Raw genomic sequence first — 25,211 nt, forward strand, 5'->3', positions numbered from 1 at the left:
AATAAAGTGAGCACTGTACACTTGGTATTCTATGTTGTAATTGAAATCAATATATTTGAAAATGTAGAAAACGCCCGCAAATATTATTCTATTATTGTTGAACAGCGCAATTAATCATGTGATTAATCCTGATTAATTTTTTTAATTGCGATTAATTTTTTTAATCACTTGACAGCCCTAGTTCTTACCAATTATAAGAATCTGGAATTCTTCAAGAAGTCCTGCTAGTCCCTCTCCTTTACAAGCTTAATTTTGTGGTCACCTACTAGCCAGAAACAAGGAAGGGGAAGGTGGATGCATTATCCCAAAAGGATGAGTATTGTGAACCTGGCATGGAAACCCCATCCATGATCCTAAAATCCTTCAATTTTATTGCTGGTAACACAGTCCCTCCATCCAGTCCCTGCTGCTCAATGATCCTGTTGCAATTTTAATTCATTGGGCTTTAGATGATGCCAAAGTTCAGTCCAACTTGGCGTTCATTCTCCAAGATGAACTCCTCTACCACAAGGGGTGCATCTATGTGGTTGAGGGCCCACACAGGCTCTAAATCCTAAGATTCTGCCATGATGCTCCTCTAGCAGGCCACTTCAGCTGGTTCAAGATCCAGGACTTGGTGTCTAGAAACTTCTGGTGGCCAGCCCTGCATGCTTCCATAGTGACTTACATGATGTCCTGTGATCTCTGCATTAGCATGCTAGCCCCCTATGTGAGACTGCTTGGTATCCTCCAGCCCTTGCCCACCCCATCTCACCCATGAGCCATCACTTCCATGGACTGTATCATGGAACTGCTGCCTACACAAGGACACACCACAATTCTTAGTAGTTGTGGATCTCTTAACAAAGTTGGCACAGGGTTTCACCACTGCCCGAGACACAGCCTGACTTTGAAGGCATCTTTTACCTCTGTGGATTACCAATGAGCATAGTGTCTGATTCAGTTCAGTTCTCATTTCTGACAGGAATTACTATGTCTCCTGGAAATTGAAGCCCCTACCTTGACTGCTTACCACCCGAACACCAGCAATAATACAGAATGGGTCAGTCAGGGTCTGGAGCAGTACATAATGTTTTCTCAATTATCACCAGGACAATTGGCTGTTGCTGATACCACATCTGGAATTTTCCCGCAACAATGCCACGGACATCTCAACCCAACAGACTCCCCTTTTTTGTGCTTATTATGGGCTCCATCTTGGTTTTAGTCCCAATGCTTACCATTGCTGACCTCACCACTTCCATCCAACAGGGGTACCAAGAGCTTAAATGCCAGTTAGAAGATACTAAGGCAGCATATGCATGGTACACATAGTACCACATATACACATAGTATTGATACCATCAATTGGCCCCCAGCTTCACAGTAGGGGATAAGGTCTAGCTGTCTGCCCAGAACCTTAGATCTACTCACCCAACCACGAAACTGTACGTGGGGCTCTTTCAAATTACAGAACGGCTTAACCTGGTAGTATTCAGGCTACAGCTACCAGAATCCCTTAAGGTCCACCACATATTTCCGTGTTGAAGCCTCAAACCGAGAATCCCATCCCACATCATACCACTGCCGATAATCTTTCAGGAGCAAGAAGATTATGGGATTCGGCCAATACTGGACTCTTGCTGATGATGGGGAGGATAGCAATACTTAATTAATTGGGAAGGAGATGGTCCAGAGGAATGCTCATGGGAACCTGCAGAACACATTCAAGCCCTGGACATCCTGAATGTTTTTCAACATGCCTATCCTGAGAAACCAAGCCCCGAAGCACCTAGGAGGAGCCCTTGGTCAGGGGTAGGGGATACTATCAGGTATCTGGGCCTGCAGCAGAGTCATTATCCTGCCCATCCAACAAGCACAGACGGCCTGAGTTACCTGCACCACCTGACTGGTCACCTGCTTCTGCTGCTTGTAGGCCCGCAGCAGCAGCAGCAGCTTTCCATCTGGTCAGTGCATTCACACCTGCTGCTGCAATCCTGCCTGTGTCTGCTACTCCTCGTCTTGCTTCTGTCCTGCTCCAGCCCTGATCCTTCTTATGTTGCAGCTTTGTTCCCCAGCCTTGCTGCTGCTCAGTCCTTGGTACCTCAACTTGTTCCTGGCTCCAGCTTTCTCACTCTAAACCTGTTTTTTGACCTGTGACATGGCTACTGGTTTCTGATCCTGGCCCTGAACCTTGGCTTGGCTCTTAGTTCTTGGTTCCAGCTCTGAATCCTGGCATGGCTACTGGTTCCTGACTCTGGGCCTGGCCCTGGGCTTGGATTTGCTTCCTGGGTTCAATCATTAGGCCTGACTCCTGCTCCCACCACTATGTCTTACCATCCATGGCCTGTTCTCTAACAAGCTCCCATTAAGGGTAATTTCAGAAGAGAGTAATCACATGGGATTTACTATATTTGATTACTTTACACAAATGGATTAATTATTAACATTTAATATTTATATTACAATACAGTAGAACCTCAGAGTTATGAACACCAGACTTATGAACTGACTGGTCAATCACACACCTCATTTGGAACCTGAAGTATGCAATCAGGCAGTAGTGGAGACCAAAAAAAAAAAAAAGCAAATACAGTACAATACTGTGTTAAATGTAAACTACTAAAAACATAAAGGGAAGGCAGCATTTTCGTCAGTATAGTAAAGTTTCAAATTTGTATTGAGTCAATGTTCAGTTATAAACTTTTAAAAGAGCAATCATAATGGTTTTTTTTCAAAGTTGCGAACATTTCAGAGTTACGAACAACCTCCTTCCCTGAAATGTTCATAACTTTGAGGTTCTACTGTACCTTGCATGGCCTTCCATCAGCATCATGCCCATAATATGGTTGGTATTTTGTAACACAGGAAGATATGCCCTCTAGCCAAAATACTTGGCATGTCTACACTTACAAGCTTGCAGCAGCACAGCCGTACTGATACAGATGTGCTGCTGTAAAATTGCTAATGTAGCTGCGTTATGCCGAAATGAGAGAGCTCTTCCATCAACATCATAAAATCAGCTCAACGAGTGATGGTAGCTATGTTGGTGGGAGAGCGTCTCTTGCCGACAGCACTGTGCACGTGAGTGCTTAGGCTGGTAAAACTTATGATGCTCAGGGGGGTGTTTTTTCACACCCCGAGCAATAACATTTTTGCCAACATAAGTGCTAGTGTAGACATGGCCTAAGAAAAGATGTTACCCATGGGATGGGGAGCAGGATACAATCAAAGCATGGATTCTAAAATAGTGTTATGAGCCGAGTGAAACCTTGTTATGGGATTGAGGTTGATAGGTGTGAACTCTCTCTTTAATTTATCTAACTGTAAACCTAAGCCCCTCCTAAGAAAAAAGGAGTGCCTGAACCCACCCAGCTTCAGCAATTGGCTCCACCAATTTTGCTGCCCCAAGCAGTTGCCGCCGAATTGCCGCCACCGAAAGCTGCTGCGGTGGGAAGAGCAGCAGAGCTGCCGCCGAATTGCTGCCGCGGGACATGGACTGCCGCCCCATTCTCAATGCCGCCTCAAGCACCTGCTTGGAAAGCTGGTGCCTGGAGCCGGCCCTGCCACCCAGGAGATTTTACTGAGGTTTTGTGTGTGTGTGCGTGTGTTTGTGTTTATATGGAAAGGCAGAGCACAAAGAAACTGAAGGATACACAAGAAATACTGGAAAAGAGAGACAGTGCAAAGAAGCAATTGAATGCATACTTGGAAGAAACCTGGGGAGAGGTTTTTGGGTTGGGGTGCAGGTGGAAAAGAGTGCTTTCAGTGCTTGTGAGAAAAAGGAGCTGTTCCTGCTATTTGGTTCCCTTTGTGGTCAGAGACACAGGACTTTGTACATTCTTTGTAAATTAAATTGCATCAAAGAAATACCTGACTAGCAGCAATTTCTATTCCCAGCTTGAACACCCTTGGGGTCCCAAACTTTGATTACCACTTGGGTCAAAAGGGGCAAAACCAGAAACAAATATCAAGATTAAGCATTTTGAGTAAAACTAAACAAATAATCTTCAAATGTGATGATAGACAAAGAACATTTTAAGTGTGAAGTGGATATTTGTGAAGCCCTTTGAGGTGTATTGATAAAAGAATATATTTTGTCAAAAAGAATTATGGCAATCAGTTTACTGAGCATGCTCTTTGCCAACAATGTTGAACCCTATTTTTTCATCCCTTTTGGATTTGGACTATGGCAACTAATAAATTGCCATACCCTACTCAACTCCAAAACATTTTTCAAGGTAATTAGTATTTTTTAATGAACTTTGGTGATGCTAAGAAATTTTTAGATTCCTTTTTTGGAACTGGAAATAAGAAAATATCTGCTTTGTTTACTCAAAAACAATTTAACAAATAAATCTTACTTCCTGCATTTCTAATCAATCTCACAATATGCTGTTGATTTCTCCTTGCTAATAATATGTAATATAGGTCTGTCTTCTTTAGACTTTAATTCTATGCCATTGCTTTGAAGACTGGCAACTTTAATATGAAGCTGTTTGTTTTATGTGAAATTCTCATGAGCCAGTGGATGGCGGTCCTGCAAGGTTTTACACTTCAATTGTGCCTTATGCACTCAAGTACATAGCCCAAGCAGCCAGGTCTGGTGCTAGATGAGAACACACAGGAGGAAAAAAGAGGAATCTTCTCCCACACCACAGAGGAGTTGCAAAGCCCCTTTGTAGAGCTTACTGTAGCCCAATGACAGGAATATATGTAACCTCTGCTGACCCTTCCAGGGCAATGTAATGTGAGAAAGAGGAGTGGATCTGTTGGGCTTTTACCAGTTCATTCTATCTGCCAGTGCTATCCCATCAAGTCCCTGTCCATAGAGTACAGCTCTGCCCTGCCCTTTACATAGCCTTTTCAAATCTTACCTCAATCCTTGCTCACTGAAAGCACCCCAGTGCTGAGAGGAGCGTCAGATGCCTTGGCAGCAAGTGCAGGACTTGCCCTTTAGTGAATAATAATTTTCTAATATTTTTCCTTTCTTTTCCTTTACATCTCCAACTGTGGACAGCAGGGATCTTGTGGCACTGTGTTTTGGTTTTAATTCAATTTCCCTAGCACCAAATGGACCAACTTTGTGCATTTATTATTACTTTATATAAAGTTCTTTCAAATATACTAAAAATATATAAACATCTTATGCTTTTTAGGGTTTAGAATACTGACTTATTTTTCCAGGTTACAGACCATCTGTGAAAAAACAATTCAGTGAAATCTGTGCTTTGGGTAATGATTCAAAGATGTCTCAGTCAAGTTTTTTACCCAAAGTATGCTAATTGCATATTATATTTATGTAGTAAATCTTTTCAGATTTTATTATATTTTATTTCCTTTTTACAAGTGGAATTGTAAAAAAAAATTACATTTATTTACCTAGGTTAAATGTTTTGGTAAAACCTTTTGCACAGAATCTTGTTACTTTAGTAAAATACATACATACAGAGAGAGAGAGAGAGAGAGAGAATATCATGACAAGCACTTCCACTGTAATAGTAACCTTTCCATAGACTTTCCAACTTGTCTGGTCTTCCTTGAAGGTCGATTGGGTTTTCAACTCTGTTATCTGCTAGGTGTTTGATGGAGTGGTCCAGATAACAGAGGAGAGAGCAAAGGAAAAAGAATTTTTTGAAGATCAAAAGTGGCTGTTCATTTTGTTATCTGACCCTATCTGTTGTCATAGTAACAGGTTTCTTTTAACCTCTGCCATCAGATGATTTGTCTCTATCTGTTATGAATTATACTTTTATTGAGTAGCTGTTGGTAAAGCATAAAGTGAGCACCATGTTTTTCAGTTTCCTACTGCAGTATTAAGAGTAGATGAACTCCATTTTCTAATTAAAGGATTTAACTATTACCTTTTTTCAAAGCATTTAAAGCGCTATCCTAATTTAACAAATAAGATAAAACATTCAAAGTGGATATGAAGTAACTCGAGTTCTAGCATTTTCGCAAATAAGTGACAACCAATGATCAAATCCTGAGAAAAGACAAGCATCCGCAGCTCCCATTGGAAGTTACTCATTAGTGCTCAGTGCCTCTCAGAATTTCTATACCCAAAAACTCAGGGCCAGATTGTGACTGGCCTTCCATGGTGTGCAGGACGGGGTGCAGAAGAAGCCCTTTCTCTGACATGGTGTGCATAAGGACTTCTCACTGTAGCAGTTTCTGTTCACACTAGTGTCCAATCTGAAAAATATGGGAGGAGGCCCAGTCCGTATCTACACCTATTAGCCCACAGAACAGAGCCAGTAAACCTTGTGGAGTGTATGCAAATCAAAGTTTAGTCCTCCATGTTATTTGTTAGTAACGTTATCAAACAGTTAAGACTAGTTAGATGCTAACCCAGAGTACATATATCAGATATAAATTATATGCAGGATATTAACATTAAAATATTTTAGTAATGAGTTGTGTGCCCACATCCTATGTAATACCTAATGTAAGGTAATGTAATACCTAAAATACTGAAACTGTATATAAATATGGGGCACTTAGATCTTCAGTGGGCACTGGATCAGGGTATTGATGAATGAGATTTCCCCTTCATAAAATTGCCTCTGAATATACCCACTGTAGCAGTCCTGCCTTCAGAGCCCAGGAAGCCATTAAACATTGGGAGCAGGTACATCTCAACCCACAGATCCTAAAATCCTAGACAAGATTATGAAGGTCTGTGCCTCCCTTTTTTCTGCCTTTCCACTGGGAACAATGAGTCATAGACCATCCCTCCAGGTATGTTCAAAGTTTTTGTTATTTTATCTCCATATTTCTTGACATTTTCTTTTGAAATTTAGTATTAGAAGATAGAGTAGCTGATTGTAGGTTGCAGTATCTTTCTTGTCAGCTCTGAAGGCCATACAAGATGGCAGACTAAGAGAAACACTACGAACTTAGGAGGCATACAATGTCAGCAAAATATCCTATGCCAGTCACCATGGCAGGCACTGCCCCAACCTTGGTGAACCTTGTTCTTTCCAAAAATGCTCAAATTCCTCTTTAGAACAGAGCAGGAAAGGAATTTGGAGACAAACCACCTGGACAATTCTTACAGAACAATTTTTTCCTATTATTTCCTTATCTCACCAAAGTTAAGAGGAGGGCAAGAAAAGAGATGGATCTTGATGCTATTCTAGCTCTCCACAAGCAAAGCCAGTGCACCTGCAAAATAGAATTCTGTACGATAATTTATGTTCTCTACTTTCCTCCAGCAAGAGTAGTTTTAGAGGTTTACTTCCACATCTTCAAAAGGCACCCATTCCACAGGGAGTACTGAGATTCAGGTAGGTGTTGACTGCTACTAGTGCAAGGTGCTCCCATATGGGCTAGCCACAGCTTTTGCAATTTTCACCAAGTATCTGGCAATGTGCTGGCTGCTCAGCTAAGAAAGTCAGAGCTTCAGATAACAGAATATCTATCATCATCATAGCTTGTCATTCCAAAACTTCAGCCAACACCTAGTGTTGTCACATATTTTGTAGAGGTCCTTGGGAGTACAGGATATTGACAGGCAAAATGGCATCAGGTTGAGACCACAATATATACCAGTGACAAATCCACTTTTCAACCAGAACAAATATTACCATACTCTAGATTCCAAAATAGCTCCCACAAACTTTATTCATAGATCTGCAGAAATCGTTCATGTCAATAATGGCAAAACTGATGAGTTAATTAAGGGAGATCCTCAGATTCTTAAGGTTGATGGTTGGTAATCTTATTCACAAGGATGAAACATCTTCAGTTTTGAATCACCTCTCAGTTTTGACCCATCAAACCCTGGGCTCACCATGATTTTTTGTGTCCATCATATTATTAGTTAGTCCTTGATTTGGTGGACTCTTCCCCAAAATGTCCATAAGATAGTTCTGTTCTTTGAAACTGCTCCTCTTATGATAAGGACAGACAGATCCAGCTCAGAATGATGGGCTCTCCTCACACAACTGACAGCTCATGCTTTCTGGAAAACAAGAAGTCTGGCTACACATATTGTAAACATGCTGCAGGTTTGGACTACAATGTTAGTTCTTGTGAGAAAGAAATAGTTAAACAAAAATTGTAAATATTAATTGTTAACCATTAATTGTGTTAATGAATTGTATTATGAAAGTTATAATACTCCTGTTTTTAGGAGTCATAATATGCAACCTCTCCATTTTGAGACAAATGCAAAGTGGGAAAGAACTAACCTGTTCTTTAAATTATAGACATAAAAATAGGCAAGATTATTTAATTGTGGCTTGCCTGGCACATGGGTGAGGTGTGTTAGGCCCAGACCCAAGATTGGTGGTAGGTTTATTAATCTTAGAATCATAGAATATCAGGGTTGGAAGGGACCTCAGGAGGTCATCTAGTCCAACCCCCTGCTCAAAGCAGGACCAATCCCCAACTAAATCGTCCCAGCCAGGGCTTTGTCAAGCCTGACCTTGAAAACCTCTAAGGAGGGAGATTCCACCATCTCCCTAGGTAACCCATTTCAGTGCTTCACCACCTGCCTAGTGAAATAGTGTTTCCTAATATCCATCCTAGACTTCCCGAACTGCAACTTGAGACCATTGATTCTTGTTCTGTCATCTGCCACCACTGAGATCAGCCTACCTCCATCCTCTTTGGAAACCCCCTTCAGGTAATTAAAGGCTGCTATCAAATGCCCCTCACTATTTTCTTCTGCAGACTAAATAACCCCAGTGCTTTAAATGGGGACTAAGAGGATGAGAATGGAAAAGAGGATGATGGAAGGATACACAAAAAATGGAAAACTTTCCAAGCACAAGGAACAGGCAAGAAGATGAGTGTGAAAAGAATTAAAAGGGAATGGTTAAATAGCTAACTTGTTTTTAGAATAAAAGGAGTGACTGGGGGAGTAGGAAGAAATGATTGCATGATGAAACATGAATAACCACTCATAATCCAGCGAGATAGACAAATATTCAGTAATCTGTCCTTTAGTAGTTTAACTTGTTCTTAATAAAGTTTTTTTTTAACTTCACTAATCTTTGTGTCATAAATGGTAAACAATCACTAGTTTGAAAGAGATCCCTCATGATTTTTTATTATTCTCTGGACTTGTTAGACTTATCTACCAAAATTGCAGCTATTCAAGTGTGGGACAAACAGCTCAACAACAGGGCACAGCAAAAATAAAGGCAGAGTTTGAAATTATATGGAATGATTATTTTAAAAAAAGGTAATTTGGACTTCTTTCTTGTCCTCTTGTTCCATCCTGTGGAGGATTTCAGACAATCAGCCATTCACCAGGAAGCAAAGAATAGTGATAGACAGAGGCTATATGGGGGCAGACTCCACTCCCAGCCTTTAGTATCTTTTGCCTTCTCTCCTGAAAGCATTGATTATTGCTGGTATCTTTCTGATTCTAGATCTTTCTTTTCTCATAATACTGCCTACTGAAGGAAAAGAGAAGAAGAAAAAGAAAAATCCTAAAGAGGAGAGGGAATGGAATAAGGCTGTGTCATACTGGAGTATTGATAAGAAATTATTTTTTATTTCATGACCCAGCACATGGCATGGGTCAGGAAGTTGCAAAAGGTCATGCTCCTGTGATATGTCAAGGATCAGTATTCACTGACTGTAGAGGATACTGTTGTGTCTTCTGTTTATTTTAAAATCAAATACACATAAAATATAATAGCAACCAAAAATAATCACTACAAACAAATACAGCTAATTAATAGAACACAAATGGAGACATTTAAGATGGAGGTCAAGGTTGATGACCCAAACACTCCAAAAGATGAGAGGATTACTTCGCCTCTTATTGAACAGCTGCCAATGACTATTATCTTTGAATTTCAATGCCTTTCTGTACACACAAGCACTTTTTGTTCTCAAAGCAGCTGAGGTGGATCCATCACCTGGAGCCTCTGTTAACTGCTCCTGGTGTTTTCCATTGTCAGTACTAGGTGGGCAACCACTACACGTGACCACAGCCTATCATGCTGACGATTATTGTTTCATTGTTTCCCTGTATTCCCTTGTCTGTCTGTATGCCTCTGTTGTTTCTTGTTTTATACTTAATTATAACTGTATGGGTCAGGGACTATATTTTTGTTCTGTGTCTGTCCAGCACTTAGCAGGCTAGGGCTCTGGTCCATGACTAGTGCTCTTAGGCCCTACAGTAATTATTTATTATTGTCATTATTAATAATAATTAATGAAAGTTCTGTTGGTAGCATCCTGGATGTACAGGTGTCCTGAATAAACAAAAAAACAATGCACCACTTGTTTTTGTTTGGATATCTGTTCACTTCTGTTTTGTTTGGATATCTTCTGTATGACTATGGTGCCTATGGTATAGCTCTTACCTTGGCACTGTCTCCAGTATCTGTTGTTACTGGGAGAAAAGACATAAAGGATACCATGAAAGCTGAAGAAAAGCAGTGATCTGGAGATTATCCACTATATGAGCAGATTTTTCTTATGCCTTAAGGCATACTTCAGAGCCCACAAAACAAGAACTACAAATTGTTATTACAGATGGTTATTAGAAATAGAAATAAAGATCTTAATACTGTGAACACTTCCATCTGTGTTTAACTTAAAGCCTGCAAATAGTTCCATTATAGTCTATGGAACTACCCATATTCTTAGAGTTCAGCATGTGCATAAACATCTACAGGATTGATGTTTAAGAATATAATTTTACCAATAATCTTCAGGGGGGAAAATGTCATCTACAGAGATCAGCAACTTCTCCCACAAATGTATACATGGGTTATCGTCTTTAAGATATTGTTGGGAGAGTTACTTTCTAAACATCCTGGTTTATGGGATTTTCTTTTGAATGTTTTATGGATATGTCTTCCTTTTTTTATTGAAGCATTTTCTGGAGAGAATTTTAAAGTATTTTTTAAAAGCTAGTCAGACACAGCTTCTTCTCTTTAGAGCAGGCACTGGTGGCTCTGGTTCCTTTAGATCTGTAAACTGGGGAATCTACAGACAGGTCAGATCTCATGAGAGAAGTTTGTCATATGGATATGTTTAACGGTTCAGTTTATATTCTGTATAATGTCTCTTTTATCTTTTCAGGGTTTGAACATGATCCTTTCAAACTAGATAACCCAGAAAAATCCTCACTACTGCTTTGCTCACTCCCCAATTCATATAATCACAGTCCAGGAGGAATAGGTTACTATGACAATATCATTGCAATAGTTTTGTAAAGTGATTTTTTTCTCTCAGTGCTACAGACTTCTCCTGTTCCTGAAAAATTATATTTTCTGCTGTCCTACATAAATAAAATCAAGAAAGAGAGGGTACTGGTAAATGTTCTGGCATATTACCAAATTTGTTATACCTGGTATTTATTTTAATTTGTGAATATCATTAGAAGTGCATAGTACATCTAAAAAGCATCTTCATCTAGATGTACAGTGTATCTACAAAATACCTTTATATGCTGTTGTATGTTCCAAAAAGTCTTATGTTAACATGTCTCATAGTGTTGTGTCCCTTCATGACACCACCAGCAAAGGCTGCGCACCAAGCCATTTTGAAAAGATCTTTGGCCTTTATAGTCACAAGATTTGAACCACCAGAAAAACCTCTTTACTATCTACCACATATAATCATTAACAATCTGTGTAAAACTTTGGGGAAATCTTCAGACATGTATAATTAAGGCTGTGATTTAGTCATGGAGGTCGCAGAATCCGTGACTTCCAAAGACCTCCCTGATTTCTGCCAGCACTGGCAGGGAGCTGCAAGGTCCCTTGCCCCCTGCCGATTCAGGGAGCTGTGGATTAACCCTGCTGCCCCAGGTGGTGGGAGCCCGCTGCAGCTCCCAGCCACTGTGGCCGGCAGGGCAGATCCCCGCCACTCCTGGCCATCCCAGGCGGCAGGAGGGAACCCCAGAGCTCCTGGCGGCCACTGGTGGCAGGGGGAGCCCCTACAGCTCCCAGATGCTGAAGGAGGCTGGGGGGACTCCTGCAGCTCAGAACTGCCAGCTGAGGGGGACCCATATTTTTAGGTTTAATTGTTTGCCTCGTTAACATAACTATGTAAGATTACTGAAAACTTTCCAAAGCTAAAAAAAAATAAAAATAAAAAATCCATAGTTGTTGAACACACAAGAAATATCTATATGAAATGCACTTGAAATATCAATCCTGAAGACCATGATTTCCTGCAAGCAAAAGTCTCCAGGTTAATTAATCTTTTATTGATGTAAGAAATAGAATCCTTAAGCTGAAGGAGTGATTTGGCAGTAAAAATAGATTTCTGTGGCTTAGTTAGTTTCTAAGGAGAGTGATTGGTAATCAAGTACAAAGAACCACCATTTTGAGGTTAGTCACATTGGAGATATTTTATTTTTTCTACTTAAGAGAATGTATTAAACTAATCCAAATAAACTTTACTATATAGCAATAGATGAAGTTTCTGGTGCAGAAGTGAGATTAAAGTCACTCAGGAGGGATCAGAGATGGGAGAATTTTTAACTAAATGAAAGATTTCAGATGTAATCTTATTTTCAAGAAAGGATGCCCAGGGAAGGACAGCCTCTCCTTGTTGCAACTGCTAGCAGAGAACTCAACATCACTAAGTGGAAGCATACTGGATGAGGTAAGATATTCATACCTTGATTGGTTACTAAACTTAGCTCTGGCTGGACTTCTCATTTTAAGTTTGCCACTGTCTCTTCCTTCCTCCTCATTTATTTATTTATTTATTTATTTATTTATGGGAATGACTATGCTTCTTTGTACAGCACACAGAGTATTGGTTTGTGTATGGAAACAAAACATATGATGTCACAGTGAATGGACCGTTAGCACTTCGTTACATTTCAATATATTTCATAACTTTGCCTGTGTTTTGGTTTATTATGTAATACATGACTGTCCCATTCTGCATAACACTACTTCTTCTATGCCATCATTAAAAAAAAAAAAAAAAAAAAAAGACAGCTGGGTAAAGATTTCAATAGTGTTGTACTGAAGTGCATTAGTGTACTGCCTGAAGAAGCTATCTTCTCACATTAGATAATGGACCTCTTAATTTAAATCATAGAATCATAGAATATTAGGACTGGAAGGGACCTTGAGAGGTCATCTAGTCCAGTCCTCTGCACTCATGGCAGGACTAAGTATTATCTAGATCATCCCTGACAGGTGTTTGTCTAACCTGCTCTTAAAAATCTCCAATGATGGAGATTCCAGAACATCCCTCAGCAATTTATTCCATGTACAATGTGATAGAATTGGTATTTATCAAAACACAGGATGTGAGAATTTTTCAGTACAGAGTTAAGGCCTGCAGAAACTTTTTAAAAGTTAAATAGTCAAATAGGTTACATAGTATGATCATGTATATAATGCTGATCTACAGTTTCAGAAAAAGTTTGTTGGTCTTTAGACCAACAACCTTGAAGTTCTTATTTACAGGACCAGAATCAAATGGATAGCATAAATCAATTGTTATCAAGGTAATAATGGCTGTGGGATTACTTTCATAAAGATGACAGCCTGGTACAAAATTAGTGTTATGTACAAATTCAGTTTTCTTGAACTAAAAGCTTGTTTTTTCCCTTGACAGGTCTCGTCTTCCTTTTCCCAATACTTCCCCCCCCCCATAATCATACACATTCATTGAAACAGAAAAATGTACAAAGCTTGTACAAATAAGCTACACTATGAACGAGTGGAGGAAAAACGAGCAGAAATATTTTAAGTTTCAATTTGCTGCAAAGTGTTTGTCATCAGTTAGGAAAAGAAATCAGAAAGCAAATAAATAAGTGAACATCATTTTACTGCAGTGTATGGTAACAATTTTCAATTAACACCTTATTCATGTGTTTGAAATTTAGCTATATAACAGTGGTTCCCAAACTAGGGGAGCCGCTTGTTCAGGTAAAGTCCCTGGAGGGCTGGGCCGGTTTGTTTACCTGCCGCGTCTGCAGGTTTGGCTGACCGCGGCTACCACTGGTTGTGGTTCACTGTCCCAGGCCAATGGGGGCTGCAGGAAGGGCAACCAGCATGTCCCTAGGCCCGCGCCACTTCCCACAGCTCCCACTGCTGAGAATGGCGAACCGTGGCCAGTGGGAGCTGCGATCGGCCGAACCTGCGGACGTGGCAGGTAAACAAACCGGCCCAGACCTCCAGGGGCTTTCCCTGAACAAGTGGCGCCCCTAGTTTGAGAACCACTGCTATATAAAATGAAATAAATGAAATATAAGACAGGCGCATGAAAAGGAAGAAGATAATGACACAGAAAAGAAAAAACATGAGAGAGGAGACCAGCAGATTTAGATGGGGCCCCACTAACCTGTGTGAGAACCCATTAACTATTTGCTCTTGTGATAATATAGATCACAGAGAATTTTTTTCAGCGTGAATACCTCTTGCAGAGTTTCCCAGAAAGGGGAGAACATGTCAGGTTTCTTCTAAAGAGGATAATCTTTTTCTATTATGAGGGCAGAACAAAAACTAAAGTTCTGTGAGGATTCATTTTCAAAGACAGCATGAGGTCAACATCACAATCAAGAAGAGTGTCGTAATTATTACAGAATAAAGTGACTGTTATACAGAATAGAGTATCCACATAGACAGCTATTCCTGAATACCTACTGCCAAAGAGCATATTCTGTAATATCTATGCTAGTCAGTTTCCCCCAGTAGATGACAGGAGGTAGAGTTTAACAGCAGTCATAGAATCATAGAGTTTACAGACAGAAAGGGACCACTAGATCATCTAGATTGATCACCAACAGACCACCAACGCCACCCAGCACCCCCACACTCAACCCAACCAGAATTCAACCAAATTTTCACAGCCCACAGGAGACTAGACTATTATGTACTTTGGCCAAAGGCAGACTGAGTTCTGCGGGGCCAGTACTGCCAACCAGTGGGAGAGGTTTGCTGGTAATACGATGTTTTCCTCATCACATGAATGGGAAGCCCCACCACCTACTGGGTCAAGCCACTTCAGGCTACCCTCAGGTTGGCAGGACAGCAGCTGGGGCATAGGGCTTTCCAGATCAGGGGAGGCTGTGTCCAGGTTCAGCCTTAGGGCAGGGCAATATGGGTGCCCGCCCAAGGTGCTGTAGCCAGGGGCGCTGTGGTGCAGAGGCCTGGAGTTTGGGCTTCCCCTCGCTGCCTGCAGGGTACAGCCTGGTGTGGCAGGACTGTTGGTTCCCTGCTCCTGACTGGAGGACCCTAGCTCACCGCCCCACGTGGTTTCCCAGCCCGGCTCCAAGTCCTGTCTCCGCACTCTGCAACTGCAAGCTGGGCTCCTCCCCCCAGAGTGTCCCAGCCCTGCCATTCCTCCTTCCATGAGCAGCCTGAATGAAAGCCAAGCCACGCAATAGAAGGTGAGTGCGGCGTATTGATCAGCCAATGTGAGTGGGAAATTGCCAGCCTCTTCCAGGTTGGGAGGGGAAGGGAAGGGACTGGGAACTAAAACTGTGGGGCAAAGAGACAAGTAACTCTTAGAGGGTCCTGACCCTGAGCCCCCAGCTCCCAGTCCCCCCCCAACCTCTTAGGGGACCCCTCCCTGTGCCCCCATCTCCTAGCCCTCCCAGCTTCCAGGGTCCCTCCCTCCCTCTGCCTCTAGGTCCCAGCCGAACCAGCTCCCAGGGGCCACTCTCTGTGCCCCCAGAGCCTGTTTTGCTGAAAGGTTTTACAGCATTCACAGGCAAGAGTAGTGAAGTAGCTATTTTATTAATGACATGTATCGAGCACCAATTAGTTATCACAAATACTCTCTTCAGTTCTCTGACAAATACAAAAGAACCTGGATGCACCCTCATTCACATCACTGGCATCTGACTGACTATTTGTTGGTCTGACAGCAAGATCTACAAGATGTGTTCATACAGGTATTATGTAGAGCTGTTTGCTGGACTTGTTTGATCAAAGATTTCCATTTTTATTCAGCGAAAAATACATAAAAACAGTTAGTTAAACATCTAAAGTTTGCCCAGCTGAAAGATCCATCGATCGCTGAACAATTCTGAACACAGCTAACTACCATTTTGGAAACTCTTCCAATGATCGGTGATGACATATTACAATCTATAATACTGTTGTGAATTGTGTTGGAGATATGAAATACCATAATGCAGACTGGTTCAATGACAATGATCCTGAAATAGCAAGTCTTCTTGATGCCAAGCAGCAAGTCCATGACATGCTCTTAGCTGACCTGTTCTCTGAGTCAAAAAAGGCCAGATATAGAGTAGCTTGCAGCACACTCCAATTCAAACTCTGCCAAATGCAAAATATGTGGCTTGATCACAAAGCGGATGAACTGCAGGTCCTTGGTGAAGGATTCCAAAGGCTTCTATGATCCAGTCAAAGCAGCATACAGCTCTACCGAATCTTCCTTGACACTACTAACAAGTGATGATGGTGAATTTTTCATCATGGATTGCAATGTCATCCACCAACTGTTGCATAAACACTTTAGTGAATTACTTAATCATCTATCTAATGTCTGATGATTCACTTGATAACATCTGCAAACTACCTACATCTTTCACAGTTGCTGATCCACCCAGAGAGCTGAGGCTTGAAGGCTGTCCAAGCTATAAAAAATAGCAAATCTCTTGGTCCTGATGCCATTTCAGCTGAAGTTTTAAAACATGGAGGAAACCTTCTAATTGATAAGCTTTTTTGAATTCTTCTCACATGTCAGGCTTCAAGAAATCATACCGCAAGATCTGAAAGATGCCAATACATCTATAAGTGCAAAGATTCAAAAAATGATTGTGATAATTACCATGGTATTTCCTTGTTTTCTGTGACATGGATCCTTTTGAACCAGCTCCTGTCCCAAATTATCGATAATGTTCTATCTGAGCCACAGGGAGATTTAGATTCTCAGTGGAGCACTGTTGAGATGATTTTCATCATCTGACAATTACAGGAAAAATGTTGCAAACAGCATCAACCTTTGTACATCATGTTTATCAGTCTAAGCAAAGCTTTCAGTATGGTCAACTGCACCATCCTGTGGAAATTGCTCACTAAATATGGATATCCAGACAAATTTATTGACACCATTCAGCAATTCCACAAAGGCATGGTTGGAAGAGTTAGTGTTGATGGTGTTCTAACAGACCCATTTCCAATCATGAATGGCGTGAAGCAAGGTGTCCTCACTTCTAGCCCTTTGGGTCTATTCTGTGCTGTGAAGCTAGAGGACACTATGTGGTTCTTTAAATGGTATCTTTACATGCTTTCACACTGGCATGATTTTTAATCCCTCTCAATACCAAGGTGATCAAAACTTTCACCCAGAAATTGCTCTACACCAATGATTGTGCCTTGGTGGCATACTGTGAAGCAGCACTACAAGATATTATACATCACTTTGCTTTACCATCAGGTGAATGAAAACTATGAGGCTATGTACTAGCCAGTTCCTAACAACCTTACCAAGATCCATCAATAAGATTGAAAGGTACCACTCTCCAAGTCATTAAACAATTCACTTATCTCGGCAGCATGTTAAACAATAACTCAACAATTGATCACGAAGTGCATGCATGAATTAAGAAAGCCAGAACTGCATACTGTTTCCATTTGCAATACCTATGGTGACTGCTGGGCATCAAATGGCAGGACCAGGTGTTCAGCATGGAAGTCTTGGTGAAAGTTGGTTCAGTTGGTATTGAGGCTCATTTGATTTGTGCCCAAGGAAGATGGACTGGAGATGTAATTCATATGCTTGAACTCATGTATCAGAACAAATTGTATATTTTTAATTAAGCTCCGGCAACTGTAAGAGTGGAGGGCAGATGAAACTTCTCTCAAAGATCCTCTGAAACAAAATCTGCACAACACAAATATTTCTGACTGGGTCTTCGAACAGTTGGTGACTGACCTCATTGCATGGTGCCATGCTGTGAGGGTGGATGTCCATGATTTTGAGAAGAGCTGCATTGTGCAGCTGGAAGCACAGCATCAGGTATGGAAAAAATGCACTGCTCAATCAACACAGCCAGGCAAATGCATTCTGTGGGCAGTGCAGTAAATGTTTGTTTCTGAATTGGTCTATGGAGCCATGCAAAGACCCATTAGCACAAACTGTGATTGTCAACATTGTCCTCGAAGTAAGGGAGACTAGTATTATTATTATCTTGACTAAGACCTAAGGCCAGTAGCTTTACTCAAAGCACTACGACACATCAGCACAATGTCAGGACTTCCCCTCACCCTCCCTTGGTTCTTGTCAAACAGACAGAAACCAGAAGGCCTGAGTCCAAAGTAAAGAGTCCAATGCAATGTTTATTGGGGTTTCCAAGCAAGCATAATCCACAGCCCTGTTCACCAGTAGAGCATTTCCTTCCCACCTCCTCTTTCTTAGCAGGCTTAATTATACCTTTGGGCATGCACCTGGTTCCACCCCTTACAATTTATGGTCATATTCCATTTTGGAGGGTCTTGAGTCTGGGCGCTTTGGTACCACCTTTTTTGTACCCCATGGGAGGGGTAGGAAGTGAGGCTGTGCTTTGGCAGGGTCACCATTTCTTTGGCTTTTAGTATTTCTTATACCTCCCTCCCCCCATCCCTCTAGACCCTCCAGACTGGTTGCTTGACCTTGACTAGGGAGAGGAGTTGGGCAGCCTTCAAGTGTACACTTGTATATTAAATTCCCACCGTACCCAGCAACACTTTAACTGTATTCCTTATCTTTTCTCATTGTGCTATAAACCCCATCTGTTCTTTGTTCACACATGTTAGTAAGGGTATAAGAATATCAACCGTCAAACAGGCAAACAAAACCCAAAATTCTATCTCTGGCTAATAAGCAGGCCTAAATACTATATCACCATCACTAACACACAACCACATAAGATAAAAGAGGAAGAAAAGCTAGTGGCTTATGTCAGTGCATTAGACCCTTAATGTCATGTTCATATAGTGTTTTAGAAATTAGTCTGTAATTGATAGTTGAAAATGTTCTAGTTTGTCTGCATGAAACACACACAAGAGTCAGATTTTAACAGGATGAACAATTTCATTAACGCACCAAGAGATGTCGCCTTTTAGACACCTGGCCCTGCCTCTAAAGTCAAACGAAATAAAACATCTATTTTGAAGGAAAGTGCAAAGGGATAAACAATCCCAAATTGACCATATGACTTTTCTTTTAATCCACTCACAAGTATAAGAATATACTCTGGTGAAGGAAAAGTAAGAGTCTTGAAAAGAAAAGAAAAATGTTGGGAGCTTCCCACTAATTCCCTCTACAGACAGGAGAATATGTGCTGGGCAGGGAGGGGTAACAGGTCCATGCACTGCTTTCCATCTAGCGCCCACGTTGCACCCCACTCTCGTGGGCTGGGAGCTGGCTCCAGGCCCCTTGCTGCTTCTGTGCTTCTTGCAGGAGTTGGGACACACTAAGGAGGAGCCCAGCCACAAGCATCACTGACCACCACTGGCCCCCAACCATTTCTCTTGTGGTATGGCACTAAAACCAGCTATATAGATACTTGGGCTCAGGCTGAACCTCAGGCTCGGAAATGCTCACCCCTCCTTGAACTTGAGCGCCTGAGTGCCAGCCTGAGCCCAAATGTCTATACAATTGTTTTTAGTGCTGCAGCCTGAGCCCCACGAACCTGAGTCTGTAAACGTGGGCTCTGAGACTCATTGCTTCAAGTTTTAAAACACAGTGTAGGCATACCCTTAGGTGCATCATTTCTCCTGTGCACTGAAAATGTACCTGAGATTTCCTTCATACCTTACAAGATCCACAGGGGCTGAAGCAAAACTTTAATGAACTTCCCATAGAACACTGACAATAGTTCATCTGCGGGTGGAGACTATGTGTGGAAAATTTCAGCCCCTCAAAGTAAAAGCATCAAAAAGTTATGAGCCACCAGAAAGGGGGTTGGAATGAAAACAGTAAAACAACATTAAATATAAGGGTTACTGACTCACCCTTATTCTTATTACTCTAATAATGGTAATGCCATTGAAGCTGTGTGATTGGGATTTACACAGCTGTCATTGCCTTTAAAAGGAAGCCTTTCGGGCTTTATGTTGTTGTATAAACACTGCTGTTCCGTTAGCCATCCACTTGTTTGAAGTGAGGGTAGTTGAGGGGAGGGGACTTTATCTAAAGAGAAAACAGGACTCTTGTTTGCACTCGGGAAAAGTTGTAGGTGCAGTCAAACTATTTCCATTTCATAATTTTTTGCTCCATCAGTAAAGGTGATTTCATGCTCTAACAATATTAATTTTTAAAAAAAGGAGTACTTGTGGCACCTTAGAGACTAACAAATTTATTTGAGCATAAGCTTTCGTGAGCTACAGCTCACTTCATCGGATGCATTCAGTGGAAAATACAGTGGGGAGATTTATATATACAGAGAACATAAAACAATGGGTGTTACCATACACACTGTAATGAGAGTGATCAGGTAAGGTGAGCTATTACCAGCAGGAGAGTTGCGGGGGGGAGACCTTTTGTAGTGATAATCAAGGTGGGCCATTTCCAGCAGCTGACAAGAACGTCTGAGGAACAGTGAGGGGTGTGTGTGGGGGAAATAAACATGGGGAAATAGTTTTACTTTGTGTAATGACCCATCCACTCCCAGTCTCTATTCAAGCCCAAGTTAATTGTATCCAGTTTGCAAATTAATTCTAATTCAGCAGTCTCTCGTTGGATTCTGTTTTTGAAGTTTTTTTGTTGAAGATATGCAACTTTTAGGTCTGTAATCGAGTGACCAGAGAGATTGAAGTGTTCTCCAAATGGTTTTTGAATGTTATAATTCTTGACGTCTGGTTTGTGTCCATTTATTCTTTTACGTAGAGACTGTCCAGTTTGACCAATGTACATGGCAGACATTCTTGTCAACTGCTGGAAATGGCCCACCTTGATTATCACTACAAAAGGTTCCCTCTCCCCCCCCCTCCCACCCACTCTCCTGCTAGTAATAGCTCATCTTAAGTGATCACTCTCATTACAGTGTGTATGGTAACACCCATTGTTTCATGTTCTCTATGTATATAAATCTCCCCACTGTATTTTCCACTGAATGCATCTGATGAAGTGAGCTGTAGCTCACAAAAGCTTATGCTCAAATAAATCTGTTCGTCTCTAAGGTGCCACGAGTACTCCTTTTCTTTTTGCGAATACAAACTAACACGGCTGCTACTCTGAAACCTAATATTCATTTTAGTATCTTCACTTCACAGTTCATAACATCCAGGTGGACTAGTCCTTTCAGGAACATTCCACATCATATAAAGTTACAGTGTGTTTAGAGGTGTTTGAAGGAATTCAGCTTCCCCAGGGCAAGAAGAGCCTGACTAGTTCAATGGGGCTTGGCCAGTAAGGAGGGCTGAAGTTACTTGACAAGAATAGCCAGAGTTTCCAGTTTGCATCAGTCATGCATACACATGTTCCTGAGGTCTGCAAGTGGAGCATTAACAGGTCTTATAGCCCATTTTGGGTTTTGTACAGTCATGCTCATTCAAGTAGAGAATGATTGATTATGGACCTGATGTTGCAAGAATTGCTAACATAGAACAGTATTAAACATGGACATTTACTTTACAGGATTTCATCAGAGGTTTTCTTTGATTTCTGTCTGTGTGAGTTTATACTCTCCAGCTTTTATTTCGAGCTTCTGGTTCAAAGGAGCCCAAAATCTGAAAGTGAAATTCAGTCAAAACTTCTGATTCTCACATCACTTTGCATTGAAACCCTTGAAAATTAATAAATATGAATGAATCCACTTCTGTAGTGTAAACAGGCCCAGATTCCTTTAAATCTGGATCCTGGCTCAGCTTTAATAAATAAACAAATCATAGATTACATCCCTTTCCTTCCTCTTCCAATGCATTGATGACATATTATACATTTTTATGAGCTGGTTTGCATAAACTTAAGTTTAAAAAACATGTAGATTTAGTGCTCATGAAGTAATTGGTTTAGAAGTATTGGTGAATGAAGCAACAGCAGGGCAACCTTTCCAAAAACTCTGCCTGACAGAATGCCTCAGCCCTGATTTGCCTAGAGCTTCTGGGCAGTTCAGTCCTCACAGCCCAAGCAATTCTTGATATCTGTTGAGTCTGCCAGTTGGTGCAAAGCATGGTCTTATGTTGATGTGAGAGCTCATATAAGAGACACCAAACTTTTATACCCAGCTGGAATGGACTGGAATCAACGAAACAATTTACAGGTGAAAGGCTCTGAAGCTCATTAGCAATAATCTGAAGCACCCAGTCCCCCAGAAAATGCTAACTGGAGCTGATCTAAACAATGGGGAAATTTTAAAGTGTTTTTCATTCTGCAGTTTTCAAAAAGAAATACTTTTTCTGAGTTTCTTTTTTTAACTTTTTGCAGTTGTTATAGGAAAATTTCATTTTCACAAGTTTTCATTTTTTCAGTCTTTTGTTCTCCCTTGCCCTTTTCCCCTACCCCCTTTCCAGCTGATCCTTTCCCTCCTTGTTTTTTTCCAAAAAGGGGAATAGGGATTAAGGGAGGGATAAAGATTATAAACTGAAAAAACAAAAAATTGAAAAATGTGAAGAAAAAATTACAAAAAAAAAACCCCAAAACAGAAAAAGAGCTAAATTTTACATTTTACTATTTCATCAAAAATTAGGAAAATGTCAATATTCTGTGAAAAATTCCAGTTTAAAATAAAAGGCCAGCCACTCTAACATAATAGCATCATACACACACATACACACACATACACACAAGGTTCCTCAGTTGAGTATTTGCAAGTTAGGAAATGACAAAATTAAGTTTACCCATATAACCTCAGTTTGGCTTCCTTGTGCACATAGTCTTTAGTTACATGATCACATGCTTTTTACCTTACATGTATCATCAGCAAAGCTTGAAACCAGGATTTTCTGATCCACCGCACAGACTTCCTCCACTTGACCTATAGGAAAAACTGGTAGCCAATGCAGACTTTTATCCTTTATGAGAACCAGTCCATAAACAGGGACATGACGATGACAAATACTTTGCTAGTGAACTACACAACTATTTTATGAGTTGGCACTAGAATACTGAGCATCAAATTTCTGGGTTCTGTTTCTGGGGAAATGAAGTGATTAGAGTAATGCACACAGATAGCATAGCCACGGACATAAGTTAGCATATTTGCTATCATAAGGAGTCTGACAAAATAGCTGAGACTTTGGTTTGCTGTACTAGAGACCTGTGTTAGACAACTGTGAAACGAATGTATGCTAGTTGCCTCCCCCTAAGGTAGAGATATAAGAGCTTGCTTAATAATAATGGGTTGTGAAGTGCCCAGAAACATTAACACCAATTGGTGAAAGACTTGAAACTAGTCTCCTAGCTGGCATCTCAGTGCACCTTCTCTTATGCTACAGAATTATTATGGGGAATTGTCTCTCTCTCTCTCTCTCTCTCTCTCTCTCTCTCATGAAACGTTCCTAGCTATGTGGGCAGACATGACAGAGCTGTCAAATGTATGAGTGTCATGCAATATGAGTGACACTGGCAGGTCTGTCTCCTTTTTGTCTCTATGTTACGTTTTTTTTTGGCCCTAATTTGCCAAACAGCTAGATATTTGACTAACTTTATGCCATAAGCAGCCCTGAACTCAATGTGACTCCTCACATGTGTTGTTACAGACTGTGGACTGTAATCTTTTCAGGACAGAAATCCCTCTCATTACACCTGTTTAAATCACCTACCACATTTTTGAGTGCTATAAAAGTAATAAATAACTACAACAACTGAGCCCTGTGTTCGTTCAGTCTAGGTCTGGATTTGCACACAATTGAGCTCAGGTCCACACACAAGTTTTTTGTGAACATTAGCAAACATTTGATGGAGTGGGGCTAAGTTCTAAACTTGAAACGAAACTCCAAACCATGTGAGTTGTGCGGCTTGGAGATTTATGGGCAACATTTTGCATAGGTCAAAACACCATATACATTTAGAGAGAAAAGGTGGGTGAGGTACTATCTTTTATTGGGCCAACTTCTGCTTGTGAGAGAGACAAGCTGTGTATGCTTGAAAGCTTGTCTCTCTCACCTACAGAAATTGGTCCGATAAAAGACATTACCTCACCCACCTTGTCTCTCTACTCTCCTGGGACCAACACATCTACAATAACACTGCAAACAACATATGCATTTAAAGTCCAATTTGCCCCTTTTGACATCAATGAGATTTTTTTGATTGACTTTAATGGGAACAGGATCGAGCCTTATTTTGTTTTATTAATAAGGCTGTGGCCAATTGTTGCCTAACATAAGATTATGTGTCCTTGTTCATTCATGTCCTTGTCTGTGAACTTCTGTTCTATTTTCTGGAATTTTATTTTCATGATGCTGAAGAAACAGACCTTTAGATTTCCTGTGTAATTTCTAAGTCACAGCCCTTATTTTGTGCTTCAAATTCTGTTCAGTGCTGTCAGCAGAGAGTTAATAAAAGCCTGAAATTTAAAGATGTAAGAAAGAGACAGGATTTGAGCTGTCAGATGATTACTGTAGCATATTCCTACAGATGAATGGACACTTCTGGGGTGAGCATAAATATTCCTGAATTTCTCTGAAAGGTGTTTGAATTATTGATATTTCCCACAGAAACTTAGGACTATGTAACAATGGGGAAATATTTTTCCAACCTTGCAATAATACTAGCTAATGCAGTTTATTTTTGTCTAATTTAAAAATGGTTAAAACCAGCTCATTTGGCATTTATAAAATATTTGCTTCCCAACACCTTCATTCCTGATGGACTGTGCATGTGTCTTGGCAATAGTGTTGGAAGAGAATGTGCATTAATGAGAATTTTATGTCAGGACATTCCAGCTGTACATTGGCTGAGCTTCTAGAGGATTCTCACCACTTTTGCTGGATTAACTATGCATGAAAAGTGAAAAGGTATGAACTTTGGTAAACAGATTTTAAATGTAGACATTTTAGACTGTATCATTAACTTAAGTGGCTTGATAGTGATTAGTACAGAAACTTTCTTTTTGAAGTACAAACTATTTGATTTGTAACTTATTTTAAACCTTAAAAATATGTAAACCTGTCAGAAATTGTTGAAATAGAACTGTAGTGAAAAGTATCAAAAACATTTTACAGTTTTGTAGCATCTGAAAAAAAAAAAGCAGGGTTCTTTCTGATGTGGTCTTTTTCGAAGTACACTAATGCTATTTTGGCAAGTTTGATATTTCATTTGAAAGGAATATAACAAAGTGTTTTCTTTGTATTGATTGAAGAAATATAGTGCTTATTTTTTGCTTGGTTTTC

This window comes from Lepidochelys olivacea, assembly GCF_965140295.1.
Source record: "Lepidochelys olivacea isolate rLepOli2 genome assembly, chromosome: 2".
Classification (NCBI taxonomy): domain Eukaryota; kingdom Metazoa; phylum Chordata; order Testudines; family Cheloniidae; genus Lepidochelys; species Lepidochelys olivacea.